Consider the following 19,122-nt stretch of genomic DNA (forward strand, 5'->3'; position numbering starts at 1 on the left):
GAGGACGTCAATAGACACCCTCCCAGAACGGTAGCCCTCATTCAGCTATAGCGCGGTCGGCAAGTGTTTAATGAATGTGGTGCAAATTCACAATCAAAGAATACCCAATCATGTGCAAGGGAAAAAATAAACAGCAATTGTGCTTGCACATGATTGGATGATGGAAATCATCAGAACTTCACTTCATTCACTAAGCTAAGAAAAACAGCCTGTAGCTAATCAACCACTGTGTGTCTGCCAACTTACCTACCCTGTGTGGTTAACATCTAACTTCAACAGTTGTTTAACAAAGAGAAACAGAAATTGCAATTTGTTACAGAGCTTCATCTAAAGGTTATTTTACAATTCTCTACATTTGATACAATAACAATATATGGAGGAGAAACAAGCATGTAAGGTTGTGAAAATCACATCAAAACTATGTTTCAGGTGTTTACTGCAATAATATCCTCATAATATGTGTTCATTGAAAACACTCTTTACTCTTAGCACAATTTGACATTTCTCCATACTGATTCATAGGGACCACAACTGAGACTGATTCGTCAGGCTTGACAGTAATTAAAACATGCTTTCTGGTTTTGCCCTTTGGCTTGTGACCTACAATCTGAAACTGCTGCTTGTCTGGACCAATGTTTGTAACCTGATTCTGACCAAAAGTGCCTTTATTCCTGAGCTGCCAGTCCCAATGCTGGCTAGTTCCTGGATTGCTAGTGTAACCTCCCTGGTGGTACGATTATGTCAGATTTTTGAATCTCAAAGCGGTACATTGTTTTGCATGGAAATTTGGCATTTCATATTGTAGGCCTGTAATTCTTAATATTAACACACTTAATATTAGAGTCTAGTAGACAGCCCGGGTATGATAATATTTGAAACACGAAATCATAAATTATAATATAATAAATACCTACGGTATAAATAATTATAAAAAATAATAATATAATAGTAATAAAAATAATTTCCCCTCGATTTACTACCGCTCAATTCTGCAAGTGATTCTAATTTACTATCGCTGTTTTCTATCTGGTCTAAAACCACTTTTGATATAAAGAGACACTTTTTGGTTGCTATGGACATTCTCAAGTTTCCAGGTAGAAAGAACAGTATATATCATATAAAAGTGCATACACGGCACTGGACAAAGCATTGGGGACAAAAGGTAGGTGAAATTATTTGATACAGTAATGTAATCTATAAGATTAAAGTGTACTGTATGTGTTCTGTTTTTTGTACTTTTTGAATTTGCCGCCAGGCTCCACCCCCACGCGTTGTGCCACTCGCAGGGAACGAAGTCCGGAACACAGAGCATCGGGCAGAGGATCCGGTGGAGGACATCACAGGATCCTGGTGATCTGCAATGCAATCCAGAGTGCGGCTTGGGGTTATTGCTAATGGTACTGAAATTTAAACCCGAGCCACACTCAGGATTACCGCCAGGAGGGTTAACTCAACCTAATTTTTTGTTGCTGTCAATTACCAACAATGGGGTGCTACAACTTCTCTCCACAGCCAACTTCCACCAAACCTTCCACTCCAAAGAAACATGCAAACGTTCAGGACGTATCCTTATATCAGCTTCTAAGGAAATCTCACACAGGTCTAACTCTTAGAGGCTAGGTTAACGCTTATGTGAATTGGATGTGTTTTGAACTGCATCCAATTCGCGTGACATGTGAAAGAACACTGCTTTCTATCGTGCCTGTCCACACATGTCCGGTGCAGCCGGAGTTCAGATTTAGTGTGAAAGAGTCCCGTCAATTTTCTGAGCAGTGCAGTCCAGCTCAGGTGCGAATTCAGGCCCATTGACTTCTAGGGGAACGCTTCTGAATCACACATCATTCAGTTGTGAACAGGATAAAATCCTGACCTGATTCTGATGTAAACCTGACCTGATCCTGATCAAAAACTGATCTGAAACTCTGAACTACTTTGTCAAATAGCTGTGAAAACGGAGCTTCAATTCGCACCCCACATATGTGAATCCAGCCTTAAAAGGTCAATGTCGCATGGGTGAAGGCTAGAGGGCTGTCTTTGTGATACTCTCTGCTTCTCTCTTTTTCCCCTTTGGGTTCCCCCCCCCCCCCCACACACACACACCTTCTTCCTTTTCCTCATTTTTTCCTCCCTTTTGTTTACCCTACTAACTTCTTCTTTACAATAGGGACATTTATGGGTTGAATTATCTGAGCTTAGACTATGTGTTTGAGGAACTTAAACTGCTTTCCCTTTGGGATTGTTCCTATGAACTACCTATGGTGTTACTATGTGATGGTTGCTCTCATACGAATTAGAGATCCTATCTGTGTTGTATTATTTTGATCTGTAACCATTTTTGTACTAACCATGATTTGGTTTTGTATTGTATTCCCTTTTTTTTGCTTTATATCACATAAAATGCACCTGTTAATGTCTATCAATGTCTGTCTGTCATTGCCCCCGTAAGAATCCTGTATGCATCAAGATCAAAAAGTACCACCGGAAAACTTCTGATATACCTCTCTGCTCAGAGGTGGTCACCATAGTGCATACCCGCTGCATGTATGAATGAATGTTACCGTCTATTAGGGGAAACTTACTCTCAATGTAAGCCAATTGGCATCACTGGCTTACTTGGTATGGAAATAGATATGGTTCAGTACCTTAATTGATATTTACGTACATGTACACTTGATTAGACAGTTTTATGTTTGGCCTCTATAGTTGCACTGTCAGTTAATAAATTGCACTTTTTTTAATGGCAATCTTCCATGTATTCTATAAGTCATGCTTATATGGAATTAGACGTTTTGTTAAATTTTTGTTCTCTTGTTTTCTAAAAGTCTTTAAATTACACAAAAAAAAAAAGCAGAAAAGAACGCAAGCCTTACCTTCAGTTTTGCACAGATGTACAGGCCCCTCTCCTGTATTAAAACGGCGTATTCTGATTTCACTGCACACTGCGAGCTTCTCACAGTGTATGTCAGACTCTGCAGAAAGTCAGATAGAGCCCCTGCCTCATTTCTGTGCTGGAGGATATCTAGGGGGGAGAGGAGCAGGATGTAAGAGATGCATCCTTAAAACTTTTATACAATACATGTTTTTTAGAACCTGCCTGTTAAAGTGGAGGTCCGCCCACTGCTGCAAAAATTAAAAACCAGCAGCTGCACATACTGCAGCTGCTGGTTTTTAATAATAGCACACTTACCTGTCCTGGAGTCCAGCGATGTTGGCACCGCAGCTGATGTTTCCATCAGCTGTCGGGTGCTGCCACCGCCATTGCGTGAACACTACTGTGCATGCGCAATTCTCCACTCCTCTCTCCTCTACAGGGGGAGGAGGAGGGAGTTGAACTGTGATGTCAATATCTGCGGCTGTGGCTCTTGTAAGGCTGGATTCACACCTATGCATTTTTTGTGTTTTTTGCATTTTGCAGATTTGCACTACAGAACGTGTTCCATAGGAAACCATGATAAATGGACTGTAGTGCATATCTGCAAAAATGCAAAAAACACTAAAAATGCATAGGTGTGAATCCAGAGGGAACAGGATACCTGTCAAAGACGGGTATGCAACCCCCCCCCCCCCGAAAGGTGACAATTGTAGCACCGGAGGGGGGGGGGGAACAAATGAGCAGAAGTTTCACCTTCACTGCACTTTAAGTTCACCTGCACTTTAAGTTCCAAATCCTTAGATGGTTAAAAAACAAATGGAATGAGTATATAAATAAGACATATTGGCTCAATTATTAAAGTCATAAACAAATCAATGAGTGTATGCAAATTGTAAAAATCCAGCACAATCATATATAAGTATGACAGTTGTCCCAATTCTGAACAGCACCAGAGACATTTTTCTGGGCAGATATACTTTAAAGCACGTGAATAGTAGATCATATTTTTGAAGGAAATATCTTGGACTCATTCTGTTTAGAATGGCAATGTGCCATGCAGGATGCATTTGCAACAGCACACACTGTTATGTTGGTCTAGGCTGGAAACCAAAATAACCGAGGTGTATGGTCAGTGGCTGGAAGACAGTTTTAAGCTTTGACTGCATGTAAGTGGTATTTGCCATATTATGAACATTGGCAGGGGGCTCATACTCTGAAATGTATGCACTTATGAAACAGACACATGCATCTTCAGTGCAATCAGGGAACAAAACAGAAATAGCATCAAACTAAGCAGTTTGTGTACTTCCCTGATTACATTAAAATTCAAATCAAAGTATACTTTAGGAGTGGAAAGGTAAGAAAGATAAACTGCATATTGATATGGGAACTGCAAGGACTACATACAAGGCAGTGTAAAGGATGTCCTATAGTCCTGACCTTCACTGTAAAAATGATGTCACACATACAATGTTGTCAACATCCCTATAGTTGTAGAAATACTGTATATTTTATAATGGGCACCTCAAAATTAGAGACATCCATTGTATAAAAAGGGACCTAAGGTATAACTAAAGCTATCCATTCCTGCCAGAAAAAGACTCAAACTTAGACTTAGATGACCAGTTCTAGACATTTGGCCAATGACACAGAGGACTAAATCTATAAGATTTGGATTTGCAGTGGCAAAAATCTGATTGTGCACAATTAAAGTGGTTGTAAACCCTTACAAACCACTTTGACCTTCAGGTAAGCCTAGATTAAGGCTTACCTGTAAGTCCAAGAAACCGAGAGACAGGCACCGCTGTCTACGGCGCATGCGCCATAGACATCGGCACGCAGGCATACTGAGCACGGCATCGTCAACGACGAAGATGCCGCGCGTGTCGGCTCCTGTGCCCATGCGCGGAAGTGACGTCATCGCGGCTTCACCGAATGACAGCGGCGGAGCAGCGAGACCCCACCGAGAAGATGGATGAGCCGGACTACAGGGGACAGCGGTGACTTCGCTGGCTCCTGTGTCAGGTAAGTCACACATAATGGGCTACTATGCGATGCATAGTAGTCCATTATGCTTTGCCTTTGCAGGGAATGAAAGAGGAAGTAAACTCATCAGAGTTTACTTCCTCTTTAAAAGAAATGGTCATAAGATGACCACCTATCTTGGGCAGTTAAGGTCTTCATGCGATAGAATTCTCTACTGGAATGCACAAATAATATGCAAGTGTAAAGCTGGCCATACTGTTTTTTTTTTTGTTTAGCCCGTTGACACATATCTCCATCCACACAAACAAGGTGAATAGAGGGATCCTCTGAAGCTGTGGGGTTGATTACTAAAACTGGAGAGTGCAAAATCTGGTGCAGCTGTGCATATCAACCAATCAGCTTCTAACTTCAACTTGGTGAATTAACCTTTGATTTAAAAAAAATCTAGAAGCTGATTGGTTACTATGCAAAGCTGCAGCAGATTTTGCAGTATCCAGTTTTAGTAAATCAACCCCTGTATTCTAACAGCAACATCTACTGTTCAGAGGAAAATTTTCCAACATGTCTTTTCAACAGTAGTCCATTAAACTGACTTCTGTCAAGCATAGGAAGTCCACACATGGATCGCAACTTGGCCAGACCGGCTGAATTTCAGTCAATGTATGCTCTGCCTAAGGCTTACTCCACTAAGTGTATGGCCAGCTTAGAATACTCTACTTGACAACACCTTTATCTACTTTTCTCTCCAGAAGCATGGGTCCATCTTTGGTCAGGCAATACTTAGGGTCGGTATCTGCCTTGTAGACTACTTTTCAATGATAAAATGCACAGCTTTTTCGAGAGATGATACTATTGCAGTATACTTTGACAAGTAAAAAAATTTCTTCCTGCACAATTTTAATGCTGCTATAAGGTCCACTTTAAGACATAGTCTGACTGGAGGAGCTTTTTTCTCCTCATACGTGGCCTAATCTTGGTTAAGTCAAATAAAACTTAAAGGGAGTGAGGACGTGAGGATGTGGGGTGGAGTGGTGTCTTTGATTGAGTAACCCAAGGAGCAGAATGTTTTGTACCGCATGCACAGGTTCTGTTAAATATATAATACATCTAATACAAACTGCAGATGTGAAATTCTCAGAATTATATTTAGACTTTAGAGACATGAGTGCCGTGATGTCACAATGTCTCCATTTTTATCAAATGACTAAATAAACAATGTCTTCTAACATATATACTCTGTTGTAGAATTGTTGCATCTCACATAGCGCTACACGGGAGTGCTGAGCAATACGTAAATAGAGAATGTATCCTGGTGGATAAAAGTCTATGAAAACAAACATGTCCCTAGAAAGCTTTGAACTTGCTGCAGATGTTCACTCATTGTAATGGTACAGCATTTGGCTCAAGGTCTCTGCCATTTATGCTTCATCATGAAAATCCTGTGGGTGTAAGTCAAGAACAAAACCGCACAAGGAGCTGGCTGAATTTTTATATATATATATAAAAAATATATATATATATATATAAAATATATAAAAAAAATATATATAAAAAATGCCTGGTCACACTGCTTGCGCATTTTGCAATTATCGGAAATAAGCACCCCCAATTCTTTTTCCTCTGTAGTGCTGACAAACACTGTACCCCCAAAGTTGTACTCTCTCAAGAGATTATTTTTCCCTAGGTGCATTATTTTACATTGAATTGCAGTTTCCACTGCTTTGACCACTCTTAGCCCTTGTACACATGGTCGGACATTCCGACAACAAAATCCGTCGGATTTTGTCCGACGGATTTTGTCCAAAACTTGTGTTGCATACACACGGTCGGACAAAGTTGGCAGAAAATCCGATCGTTCGTAACGTGATGACGTTATTTCCTTAGGACGGGACTACGTTCAGGCTAGTAGCCAATAGCTTTAGTCTAGGAATTTGATCTGAGCATGCATGGCACTTTGTCCGATCAGAATTCTCTACACACAATCGGACAAAGTCCGATCGGATCATGTAGTCGGAAAGTTTTATAGCCCAGCTCTAAAACGTTGTCCGTCGGATATTCCGACGGAAACAGTCCGATGGAGCCCACACATGGTCGGATTATCCGACAACACAGTCCAATCGGACATTTTCCGTCAGAATGTCCGACCATGTGTACAAGGACTTAGAGAAATGCCAAATCATGTTCCATGTTACAGACACCTCCAGGGATATCAACTCTATTACACACCTTTGTGTCATCAGCAAAAATGCATACAGTGGAACCTCAAATTGCAAGTAACGCGGTTTACGAGCGTTTCACAATACAATCTATTTTTTTTTTTTAATCCTGACTCAATTTGTGAGTGTTGTCTCGCAAGACGAGCAGTATTTAAGCTGCTGGTGTGTGCATTTCAGTATTTGGCAAGAGGTCCGGGGGTGCTGGTGGCTCCCAGCACTTTGTGGAGAACTTGAAGATGATTAGAGACACTCAGAAACACTTTCGAGTGTCTCCGAGCGTCACAGGCACCCCCGCATCTGTGACCACATGTGGTACTGTATACACCAGTGCCGCCGCACCTCTGGCCACATACAGTACTGCATAGACCAGCAGTGGCTGTGGAGCGGATTATCTGAGTTTCCATTATTTTCCTATGGGGAAACTTGCTTTGATATAAGAGTGCTTTGGATTACAAGCCTGCTTCTGGAACGAATTATGCTCGTAATCCAAGGTATTACTGTACCTTGCCCAACAAACCTTTCGTTTTGTCACTTACAAAGTAGAGAGCCCTGTGGTGCACCACTAACTAGTGACTAGTCTCTGTTCCGAATGAATCCCATTTACAACCACACTCTGGTATCTAACCTTTAGCCAACTTTATATCCACTGAACCACCCACGGGTTAAGTGCTAGGCTGCCCTGTGCAAAACCATTGCACAAAGCAGGTAAGTATGACACGTTTGTTATTATAAAAAAATAGAGTATACAATCACTTTAAAGATGAAAGGGAATCCATAAGATATTTAATGCAAATTTTAAGAGGGATTTACAGTCCCATGTTCCATTCTTTGGCCCCATAGTTTAAAAGGCCAACTGTTTTTTCTGGGTCTCAAAACAGGCATTTTCAAATAGAATATATTATTTATTTGACAATCTGCATATCCTGAAATCTGCTTATATGACTTCCCCATTTATACCATCCAAATATATTCATCTCTGGCATGTCAAAAATGGCAAGAGGGAGCTGGGTGACACAGAGAACTCACATATTGTTAAAAAAAAATACCACAAATACATCCTAATAGTTACAGTGCCACATACACAATATTACAAATGTGAGATTCTTTATCAAAATCAAGGATCAGTGAAGATAACTCAACTTGAAATTTGTAGTAATTTGTTCCCAACTGACTGAGGCTGCCAGATATGCACACTGCAGCTCACATCAGCCTCAGGGGAGAAGTAGTACATGCAGGGGAATACAAAAAAAAAAAACTATAAACTTTTTTTCATGTTTAGCCATGCTCACATAATACCAAAATCAAACAGTTGTAGATAGGGAACCGTGCAAGGAATTCAAATGATAAAAGCCTTGGGGACATTTAAAAATATGGTATGTATCTAAATAAAATGCATGAGCACATCACTTTGTTTTAGATGCTACAGCATAAATTTGTGTTCTTTAAGCCTTTTAAAAATAGGTGACCTATGAGGCTAGCACAGGCAACATTCCTCCACTAAGTATTAATTTTAATAAGATATATGCAACATTAAGTACAAAAATAATGGCAAGGTTCATTGCGTCTCTTCCACAGATGGTGGTGATGTGACAGAGGGACGAGGAAAGGAGTGGATTCCAGGGAGAAGTGGTACTCTTCTCCTGCCCCAGGCACACAGGAGTTAGTTTAGGTGGAATGAAATCAAGGAATGTGCAGAATAACCTCTGAAACATACGTGACAGGATTTGTACAACCACTGCCTATTATACAGACTAGACTTTATCCACACAGATTGAAATATTTACTACAAACATGTCATAGATAATACAACATGCTAACACTAGTTACATGTATGCATTACAGATGCATGAATATTTATTATAATAATAATACATAATTACATATAGGAGGGCAGAGCAATAACTCATGCACAGTTTAGGAGATATTCACATCGACAACAGCCGATGACATCACCCGCACATGCGCAGCGACGCTCTACAGTCAAGGCACACAGAATGCCGTTAAATGCATAGAGCCATGCCAGAGGCCAGCGCTCCGCCAGGCATGTGCGGTATTGATGTCACTGCGGCCCCGGCCATTCAGATTGAAGGAAGACCAGGTGAAGATGGAAGCGCCAGGGGAGCCATGACAGCACTGCACTGGAGGGCTCCGTGTACAGGTAAGTGTGTCATAATGTACTAGAATGCGGTGCATACTAGCACATTACGGCTTAGACCTGCAGGGAACCCATTTTTTTTCTGGTGGTTTAGTAGCACTTTAAAGTGAATCTATGGTTGAGTTAAGTCATATATTCATGACCACATTGTATTTAAATTATTTCTAGCTTACTCCTATTACTCTAAAGTCCATGGGTCTCAAACGGGCGGCCCCCCAGCTGTTGTGAAACTACGAGTCCCATGAGGCGTTTGAAGGCTGACAGTTACAAGCATGACTCCCACAGGCAGAGGCATGATGGGACCTGTAGTTGTGCAACAACTGGAAGGCCGCTAGTTTGAGACACCTACTGAGTCTTAACCATCTTTAAGTTTGTAAACTTCCTTTGTAAAGATCACCACACATATACTACCTGAAATTCTGTGACACTTATTCACCATGCTCACACATTTAAGAGCCTGCCTTCTTGATTACAACGGTGCTAAAATGAGGAGTTAGCACAGGAATCAGCAGCAAGGTACTATGGGAAATGTAGTCCTTGATAAATTGGAAGTAAACGGCAGAGGAGAACCTGTAAAGCATGCAGGGAATCCAGAAAATTGTGGAAAGAGATGACCTGTAGGCAGGCAGCACTCGCAACATGAAAGGAGATTTTTCAAGTAATCTTATATTAGAATGTCAAATATAACTGTTTGTATTATTACAACGCTGATGTCATAAAATGAAAGTGAAAATGTTGTGACCATAGAAATCATTTAGTAAAAAAAACCTTTATCTCCCTTGAATCAGCCAAATTCTTCCTTCATTTCTGTCTCACGTGTTCTCCCTCCCAGACACTGCAGCTCACGGTAGGAGGGCTTTAGCAGTAGAAGCAGCGCTGTCATTCTAAAAAGCAGTGGGCTGGAATAGGTGTGGCCAAGTGTTGAATGACATGTTACTGGGTTGTGAATCAGTAGTGACAATGTAACATTTTTTCACCTCACTGTAGTGCAAGCATCATTGCCACACCATCACAAGAAGCTGGACTTCACTGGCAGGATCAACAATTCTTTGCTGGAAGACTAAGTTGCACTAAGAATTAAGATTTCTACTAATATTAATATTTCTACTTTAAATAACCCTTTGATTTTTGGTACTGATAATGCATATATATATATATATATATATATATATATATATATATATATATATATATATATATATATATATATATAGATATAGATATATATAGATAGATAGATATATATATATAGATAGATATAGATAGGTAGATAGACAGATATATATATAAATATATATATAAATATATATATAAATATATATATATATATATATATATATATATATATATATAGATATAGATATAGATATAGATAGATAGATAATTTTACCTTAACTGGATTCCCTCTCAGCTCCTTGCTCACGGCAGCTGGCACAAAGACTGACTTTGTCTACATCCAGGGCATTGGTAACATTACTCCCCCTGTCCTGTGCAGTGTTTGGGGCTAGCAATTGGCTGCTAGGCCTCAGAACAATCGCAGGGTAATGCCCCGTACACACGAGCGGACTTTTCGACATCCAAACTCCGACGGACTGAGTCCGGCGGACTATCCGATCGTGTGTGGGCTGCAACGGACTTTAGCGAAGCTAAAGTCTGACGGACTTTAGAAATGAAGCATGCTTTAAATTTTCCCGACGGAACTCCGCCGGACCCGGTCCCCTTTGAAAAATCCGCTCGTGTGTGTGCTACTCCGACGGACTAAAACCGACGCTAGGGCAGCTATTGGCTACTGTCTAGGAACTTCCTACGTCGAATCCAGTCGTACGTCATCACGTTCGACTCCGTCGGAGTTTGGTGTGATGGTGTGTGGTCAAGTCCGTTCGGTCGAAAAGTCCGCCAGAACTCCGTCGGAACTCCGGCGGAACTCCGGCGGAACTCCTTTGGAGGTCTGTCAGACTTAATCCCTCTCGTGTGTACGGGGCATTACAGGTCACATGCTCCTCCATGCCTGAAAGTACCAGGTATTCTCACTAGGTGTAGAGGAGCAAGGAAATGTAAGCTAGCAAAGATATGTGAGTCTATGGGGGTACTATGATGGGCTTTGCCGATCCAGATTTCAGGGGTGCCCCTCCCAAGACCAGTGACATTGGTTGGGACTCTGTTGAGAAGGGGATGAGTGAGCTCTGTTGTAATAGGAGTATTCTGCTATGATGGGGAGACTCTGTTGTAATGGGAGGACACTTTTCTAAAATGGAGGAAACACTCTGTTGAGACGGGGGAGTCTGTTATAATGGGGGAACTTCATTGTGATAGGGGAGACTCCAATGGGAAGGGGCAACTCAGATTTCAAGGAGGCCACTATGATGCAATGGATGTGAAGGAGGCCAACTCTGAAATGATGGGTGGATTCTGCTGTACACCCAATAAACTAGGGACGAAACAACGAATTAATTAATCGACAACTAATCGATTATGAAAATAGTTGTCAACTATTTTCTTAATCGTTTAATCGGCCAACCGATTAGTTGGCCTGCATAAAGAATGCATTATTTGTTTACATATCAGGAAATACAGTGCAGCACACATATAGCTCAGTACACCAGCCATACATGTCAGTAAGTGCCTGAGAACTTGTGTATGTGAATGTGTGAGGAGCAATGCCTCATGGGACATGTAGTCCTGGGCAGGAAGTGCTTTATCTTGGAAGTTGTTTTATCTTGCTTGAGGGACACTCTATACTATACTTTGCAGTTTGCTATTGGGGCACTCTTGACAGAATGAGCCAGAAGCGTCAGTGGGGGACCCCAGAAGAGTAGAATCAGGGCCGTTCTGTGCAAAACCATTGCACAGAGCAGGTAAGTATAACATGCTTGTTGTTTTAAAAAAAAAACTTTTAAGACTGTGTGCAGGGAAGATCAGCATCTAAACCCAGAGAAGGTGGAGGCTGATAGACTGGAGGTAATAGAAAGCATTACAATTACATTTAAAGTAAAAGTTTAACAGTATTGTGCATTATATTTAAAATGATCATATCCATTAAAAAAAGTCTCAGCGTTTAGTAATACTTTAATATAAAAGATTTATATCTCCCTTCCACCCTTCATATAGCTTCAAGTCCTCCTAGTTAAAATTCCCATATTTCCTACTTATGGGTGTATTTATTATTATATATGATATAAGTAATATATATTATTACCGTTGTTTCACAGTATAAATGAACCCCTTAGAATACATGCCCACAGACGCATTAAACAACGGCCTGTAAAGGAAAAAAGCAGCGTTAAAAACACGTTTGTATCTGCATTTTGCATTGAATTCAATGCACGTTACTCCGCGCTGGTTTTCAGCCGCGTTTCTCTGTCTCTATTCGAAATCAATGGTTCCCTATGGGAGTACATTCATTTGAACAGAGGTCGCACCAGAAGTTGGATCTATAGGATTTTTTTTTTTTTTTTTTAATAAAAGTCTGAAGATATTTACCAAATTCAACCTCTAATAGTATATACAGTACAGTATATCTCTTCTGTCTGTTATTCTCAGAGTAGAAAAAAGATTTTGTTCCCTAGCCATATAGTTGGTATTTTATGTACCACTGCATAGAGATATTTAAGAATAAATTTCCTTTTTTTTAAACTTTACATTTTAACTAAATTATACACCCCACTTTTTTAAGGTTATTATCTGATTAATCAAAACAATAATTAGCCAACTAACTGATTATGAAAATAATCGTTAGCTGCAGCCTTACAATAAACAGTCCAGAACTGGGGTATCTCAAGATTTTGCATATTTTTATAGGGTGCTGAAATGCTGTCCTACCGCATGCGCATTTTTTTGCAGACACATAGAGAACTAGCATTCTTTGTTCATTCCTGCACTGCCTCTGCACCACCCAGTAGTAACATCAGGCCTTATTTCTGGGTTATTACACATGGTACAGAAGTACAAAAAGTGTATAGGAAACACTCACAGACAGCCAATGTCAGTGGGGGAAGCTGGATAGTCAGAAAAACAAGGATAGATAGCTGAAGAGGATAAAATGACAGTGTGTTGACTGTATGCCCCTTGACTTTTTTTACTGCACCGCTAGATCAGACAAGCTAGATCCAGCCTTGCGAGGGACACTGTCACCGTGTCCTGCATGAGCACGGTGACAGTGTCTCTGAAAAGGACTGCTGCAAAGGGACAGATTCCCTTTAATGATTTATCAGTCAGTGACCCAGAACAAGAATGCAGATCAGGAAATTAGAAAACAGGATATATTTGCTCTGGGACTCTGAGGGTCAGCATGACATTTTCAGAAAGACAGCTCAGTAACGACAGCCCCCAACCCTCCCCCACCTTTCCCAGGTTTCTTTAAAAGAGAATTATGGGGGTTTTTTTTTTGCTTTTTTTTTATTCATACCTACCTTGGTGGATGGAGCATCAGACCAATGCTGCAGCTGTCCCCCAGAGTCTCTGCACTGAAAACTGAGCCGCCAAACATTGCTGATGGCTCAGTTCTCACTCTTTCCCAAGCGGAGAGCTGCTGACTGTCAGTCAGCATCTCTCCAGCTCTGTTCCTCCACGCTCATTGGAACGATGAGCTGTGGAGGGGCGGGGAGCGGCTGTCTCTGCAGCTAGCTGAGACAGCCATCAGTCAAGGTAGCTGGCGGATCCAGACTTCGGAAGTTGGGATGACACAGTGCCTCGACTGATTGCAGTGATGTTAGAGGAGAGCGGAGTTCAGACCGCTCTCCGCTGAAAACGGGTCACAGGAGTGCAAAACAAATTGTACTCCTGTAACCCAGAGGTGAAGCCCAGCCTAAAAAGCTCACGCTGGACTTCTCCTTTAACGTTGACATAATAGATCAAAACCCATCATGAATATCAATTTTGTTTTAAAGAGCTTTACATCCAAGGCACACAGTTCAGTTTACAGCCTATTGGTCAGCAGTGGTCACTTTAACAAATAAAGCTGAACAGTTAAGCTGCCTATCTGATGCAGCACACAGCTGCCTGGTAGTAGACAAAGTTGCAGGTCAATATAGGCCAGTAACAAGGGTTGCTTCAACCGGGACCCCACTAATTAGAGGCTGCCTTACCTTGGCCCCAATAACCAGGGGCTGCCTTACTCGGGTGCCAACGAATCAGGGGCTGCCTGACTTGGGCCTTCACTAATCAGTGGCTGCCTGACATGGGCCTCCACTAAATAGTGGCTGGCTGACATGAGCCCCCACTAAATAGGGGCTGCCTGACTTGAGCCCCCACTAAATAGGGGCTGCCTGACTTGAGCCCCCACTAAATAGGGGCTGTTTGACTTGAGCCCCCACTAAATATGGGCTGCCTGACTTGAGCCACCACTAAATATGGGCTTCCTGACTTGACCCCCCACTAAATAGGGGCTGCCTGACTTGAGCTCCCACTAATTGGGGGCTGCCTGACTTGGCCCCCCCTAATCAGGAGCTGCATACCTGGACCCCATTAATCAAGTGCTGCCTTACCTGTCTTACCTAGGCTCCTACCTATAAGTGTTTTCAGCAAGAGAACAGCAACGACTGAGCTGCTAAAATGTTTAGAGCCACAAAGTCCAGAGAAATGCCTAGGCATTCCTGAGGCCTTTGTGGCTTCCGTCTGAATATGTCCTGTTCCTCATATAGGAATTGCATTTATTTTTATAGCATCTGGATGCCTGAACTGAAATTATACATAGCCTTTACTTATGAACTGTGGATTTAAAGGAGACCTTAGCTTAAAGAAATATAGACACTGCCAGTGCTACCTTCCTTCTGAAAATGCTAGCTGTCTGGTAGTCATGCTAATCTTTCAGTCAAAATGAGCATTTAGCAAGTGAAGTTGGAACTCTTAATATGTTTGCTTGTTCTGCATGAGTTACTAAAAGTATCAAAGCCATTCAATCACCATGACAGCCAGAAACGTAACATTTTAAGAAGGAGATGGCAGCAATGGCAGCTTTCTTTCAAAATGGGTTTCCTTTACAAACAGACTTCACTACCATTGTTAGAGCATGTTTATACTAGTGGTGCGCTCAGAAGGGGGTATGGCAAGCTGTGAGGAGGCTTTTTGTTGCCTCCTTGCTGCCTGGTTTGACCCCTAAAAACCTGCACCACTGCAATGCATGCAGCTGTGACACGGACCAATTTAGCTGCCAAGCACAACATTGTGGATTTTTGTCACACAACATTTTTGTCACACCATGATGCAGAGCATTGTGACTGCAGCATAAGGGGGAGTGGTTGAGGGCTAGTAAAAACAAGGATCATCCATGTGTTTTTACTTGACCCCCAAACGCAAGTGTAAACAAGGCCGTGTTTGTTACTCGTAACCAGGTCGTTAGTCTTAGCAGCGTGCAAAGTAATGATTTCTATCACCCAGCACTACCTAGAAACAGCAGAGGCTGCCCACTGAACAGTATGTAAATAATCCCGAGAGGAGACATGCTCCCTTCACTTTGTATGAGGAAGCTCTGCTCTGTGCATGGCATGGGAAACAGAGAGCTTTCATATGTACGATGCTAAGAAGATAAGGATATATCCCTAGAAAGGGGGCTATGTACATTATATTGTTATAATGTAATTTTTTCATGCAAGGCATGCTTTAAGTAACATATTCAAAATAAACAAAACAAACAAAAAACGGGTGCTTCAGATTCCCACCCAAAGACAAAACAAACTCCAGACAAAACTTAATCTGTTTTATATAGAGTTGAAAGAGTGGAAACTTCTGCCAGGCTGTTGGTGTCTGTGACTCCAATGAGGATTCCTGAAAACTCTTGTCTTTGTAACAGCAAGATGAGAAATAAGGGGAATATCCAGCACTGGCACAGGAATGCACCTAAATTCTGCACGCTATTAGAAACTTCTTTAATGCTATCTCTGTTGCCATTGTGCATATTTTCCATCACCTTCTTTGCCTCTGAACCTCAATCCCAACATCGATAAAGACAGCCATACAAATCATTGGAGATTACAATCCCCCTGCATTCTATTCAAATAATGTAGAACTAAGGGTTTTTCATGAGACAAATTAAAGCCCCCCGCTTCTGCCAAACCTATATGAAAAAGATTTGTGTACTTACCTATTTTTAATTCAGTTACGGTCATGTGATCTTGAGTTCCAGCTCAGTGAGCAGCTTCTGCAGGGGAGAGGAGGGAGCACCGACAACGGATGGGCCATGGGAGCCTATGAGTGACAGCCGTTGTTGAGTGCTCCCTTACACAGGGGATCTGGAGTTGTAGGACCACATGACCAGAGTGGACTAAAAATGAGTACACCGATCTCTTTTATACAAGGTAGGCAGGGTGGGTATGAGGGATTTAAAAATAGGTTTAGTTAGACTTTTCTCCACTTTAAATGATGACAATGACCACATAGTATAATGCCACATCATATAAAAATTCCATATTGGATAATAAATGGCCTTCAGCTTTCACTCATACTTGTTTTGAATCCATGGATATACATTAAAATATCCAGGTTATGCTATTATGGAAGCTGTTGATCTAGAATAATAAGCATAGCGTCTTTACATTAATACATAACAGCTATATTACTGGAGATCCTGAACGGGCACAGATGTCACACAAGAAGGCCTATGCTGTCTGAAGTTTTTTAATTGAATTTATTAGATTTCTCTTATATATGTTTTTCATCCACATGAAGGAGCATCTTGTTCCCTAAAAGCTGACTTCTCTCAATGCACTAATGACACCAATTTGGATACAAAAATGTATCTTTGAATTTTAGTGGACCTGCTTAGGTCCTCTGCTCTCATCGAAAGAAAGGTCATAGCAGTATGTGGGGCAAACATGGGATAGCTCAAAGGGGGTCTGCAGATCTCTTCTCCCTGCTTTCTGTATTTATAGGTTGTCATTTGTTGCAGCGGGATCCCTGGGCAGCAACAGCCATGGTATTGGCCAGCAGTATCAGGCAGTGGATTGGACAGAATGGGCGGATGTAAAGCCCACGCAGAGGGAGCAGAGAATAGGAGCTGAGGGCAGTCAGTCACTAGCCGCCGGGCCGCAACTCCCACCCACCATCCCTATTTCTGAGAAGTCATGGTGTTGTTCAGTGGGGGAGTAGTCATTCAGCATTGTCTGGATGGCCACTAGGTAATTTTATTTAACAAATTTTTAGCCAGGTTGGCTCATATTTCATTTAAATTGAAGTTATTATCAGGTTACCCCTTGGATAACACCGTGCCCATTTATTTAAATGCCAAAATAATTAAATATTGTGAAAATTTTAAACTGTTCCTATGTATCATTATTTTTATTATAATCCCTTTGTGCTAGCCCATGTTATGAAAAAAAAATTCTCCTTTTAATTAAAAAATGCTTTATCTTGTCATTTTTTTTCCAATTACAAAATTGCTAAATAGAAACTTTTGTTTTGTGTTTACTTGGCCAAACCTACAGAAAATAGACATTAATAACTCGTGTTTCCCTAAACAATGCTGGTGAAATTTTTTTTATTTAGAGAGACTGAATTCTAATAAGCTAGATATCCATAAAGATTTGTATTCATTCATCTTTTGGGTGCACGCGCATTCAAGAATACAATTATATATTGCTTACGAGATGGTAGCACACTCCATCCGTCCTGAACCGCTTCTTTCCAGAAGCATCAGACCGCTGTTGGAGGAGCCGGAGGGAGAGAGGGACGTTGAAACCCATCTTTTGGGGTTGCCCAAGCCTGGAGAACGTCTGGAAGGAAGTGCGCAGACTTACGCAACAGTTTACAGACTACCCTTTGCCAGAGGACCCTGCATTTTTCCTACTTCATTGCTCTGTCATTCCTGCTACAATGTACAAAAAGTCGGTAATGCGTAATTTGCTTAATGCTGCCAAGTTCTGTATCGCTCTTCGATGGAAAGAATCTGCCCCCCCCCCCCCACCTCTATCCAAATGTGGCTTAGAAAAGTTGAAGACATTAATAAAATGGAAGACCTAGTCCTATCTTCGCAAAACAAACACGAACGTTACAAAAAAACGGACTTCTCTGGAATATGTTTATATATTCCGACGAGGGCAGATCTCTACTTGATAGGGCCACTCAACCAACTTAACCACTTCAGCCCTGGAAGAATTTACCCCCTTCCTGACCAGAGCACATTTTGCGATTCGGCACTGCATTGCTTTAACTGACAATTGCGTGGTTCCCAAACAAAATTGACGTCCTTTTTTTGACCACAAACAGAGCTTTGTTTTGGTGGTATTTGATCACCCCTGTGTTTTTTGGTTTTTTTTGAGCTATAAAAAAAGAGAGACAATTTTGAAAAAAACACATTGTTTTTAAAATTTTGCTATAATAAATATCCCCCAAAAATCTATCAAAAAATAGTTTTTCCTCAGTTTAGGCCGATACGTATTCTTCTACATATTTTTGTTAAAAAAAATTGCAATAGGCGTTTATTGATTGGTTTGCGCAAAAGTTATAGCGTTTACAAAATAGGGGATAGTTTTATGGCATTTGTGTAATTTTTTTTTTACTAGTAATGGCGGTGATCAATGATTTTTATCATGACTGTGACATTATGGCGAACACATCGGACATTTTTGACAAATTTTTGGGACCATTGTCATTTATACATCAATCAGTGCTATACAAATGCACTGATTCCTGTGTAAATGACACTGGCAGTGAAGGGGTTAACCCCTAGGGGGCAGTGTAGGGGTTAAGTGTGTCCTGGGGAGTGTTTCTAACTGTGGGGGGGCCGTGGCTATGTGTGACATACCACTGATCTCTGCTCCCGATCACAGGGAGCAGAGATCAGTGAAACTATCACTAAGCAGAACGGGGAGATGCTTGTTTACATGTTTACATCTCCCCATTCTTCCTCTCTGTGACACAATCGTGGGTATCCCCGCAGCGATCGAGTCCACAGGACCGGC

General features: G+C 41.3%; 1 protein-coding gene across 2 annotated transcripts in view; it reads right to left on the bottom strand.

Annotated features, from left to right (window-relative positions):
• Nucleotides 1-19,122, bottom strand: part of FNDC3B (fibronectin type III domain containing 3B) — a 467,960-nt gene that overhangs the window by 390,310 nt on the left and 58,528 nt on the right. The window contains exon 2 of one of the 2 annotated variants that reach the window (XM_077487969.1): nucleotides 2,871-3,019. The exons of the other annotated variant lie outside the window; for it this stretch is intronic. The gene's annotated coding sequence lies outside the window, so the exon portion shown is untranslated. The remainder of the gene's footprint in view (nucleotides 1-2,870; nucleotides 3,020-19,122) is intronic. 2 annotated transcript variants of the gene reach the window in all.

This window comes from Lithobates pipiens, unplaced genomic scaffold, assembly GCF_037356315.1.
Source record: "Lithobates pipiens isolate NorthernLeopardFrog02 unplaced genomic scaffold, aLitPip1_a1.2 Scaffold_18, whole genome shotgun sequence".
Taxonomy (NCBI): domain Eukaryota; kingdom Metazoa; phylum Chordata; class Amphibia; order Anura; family Ranidae; genus Lithobates; species Lithobates pipiens.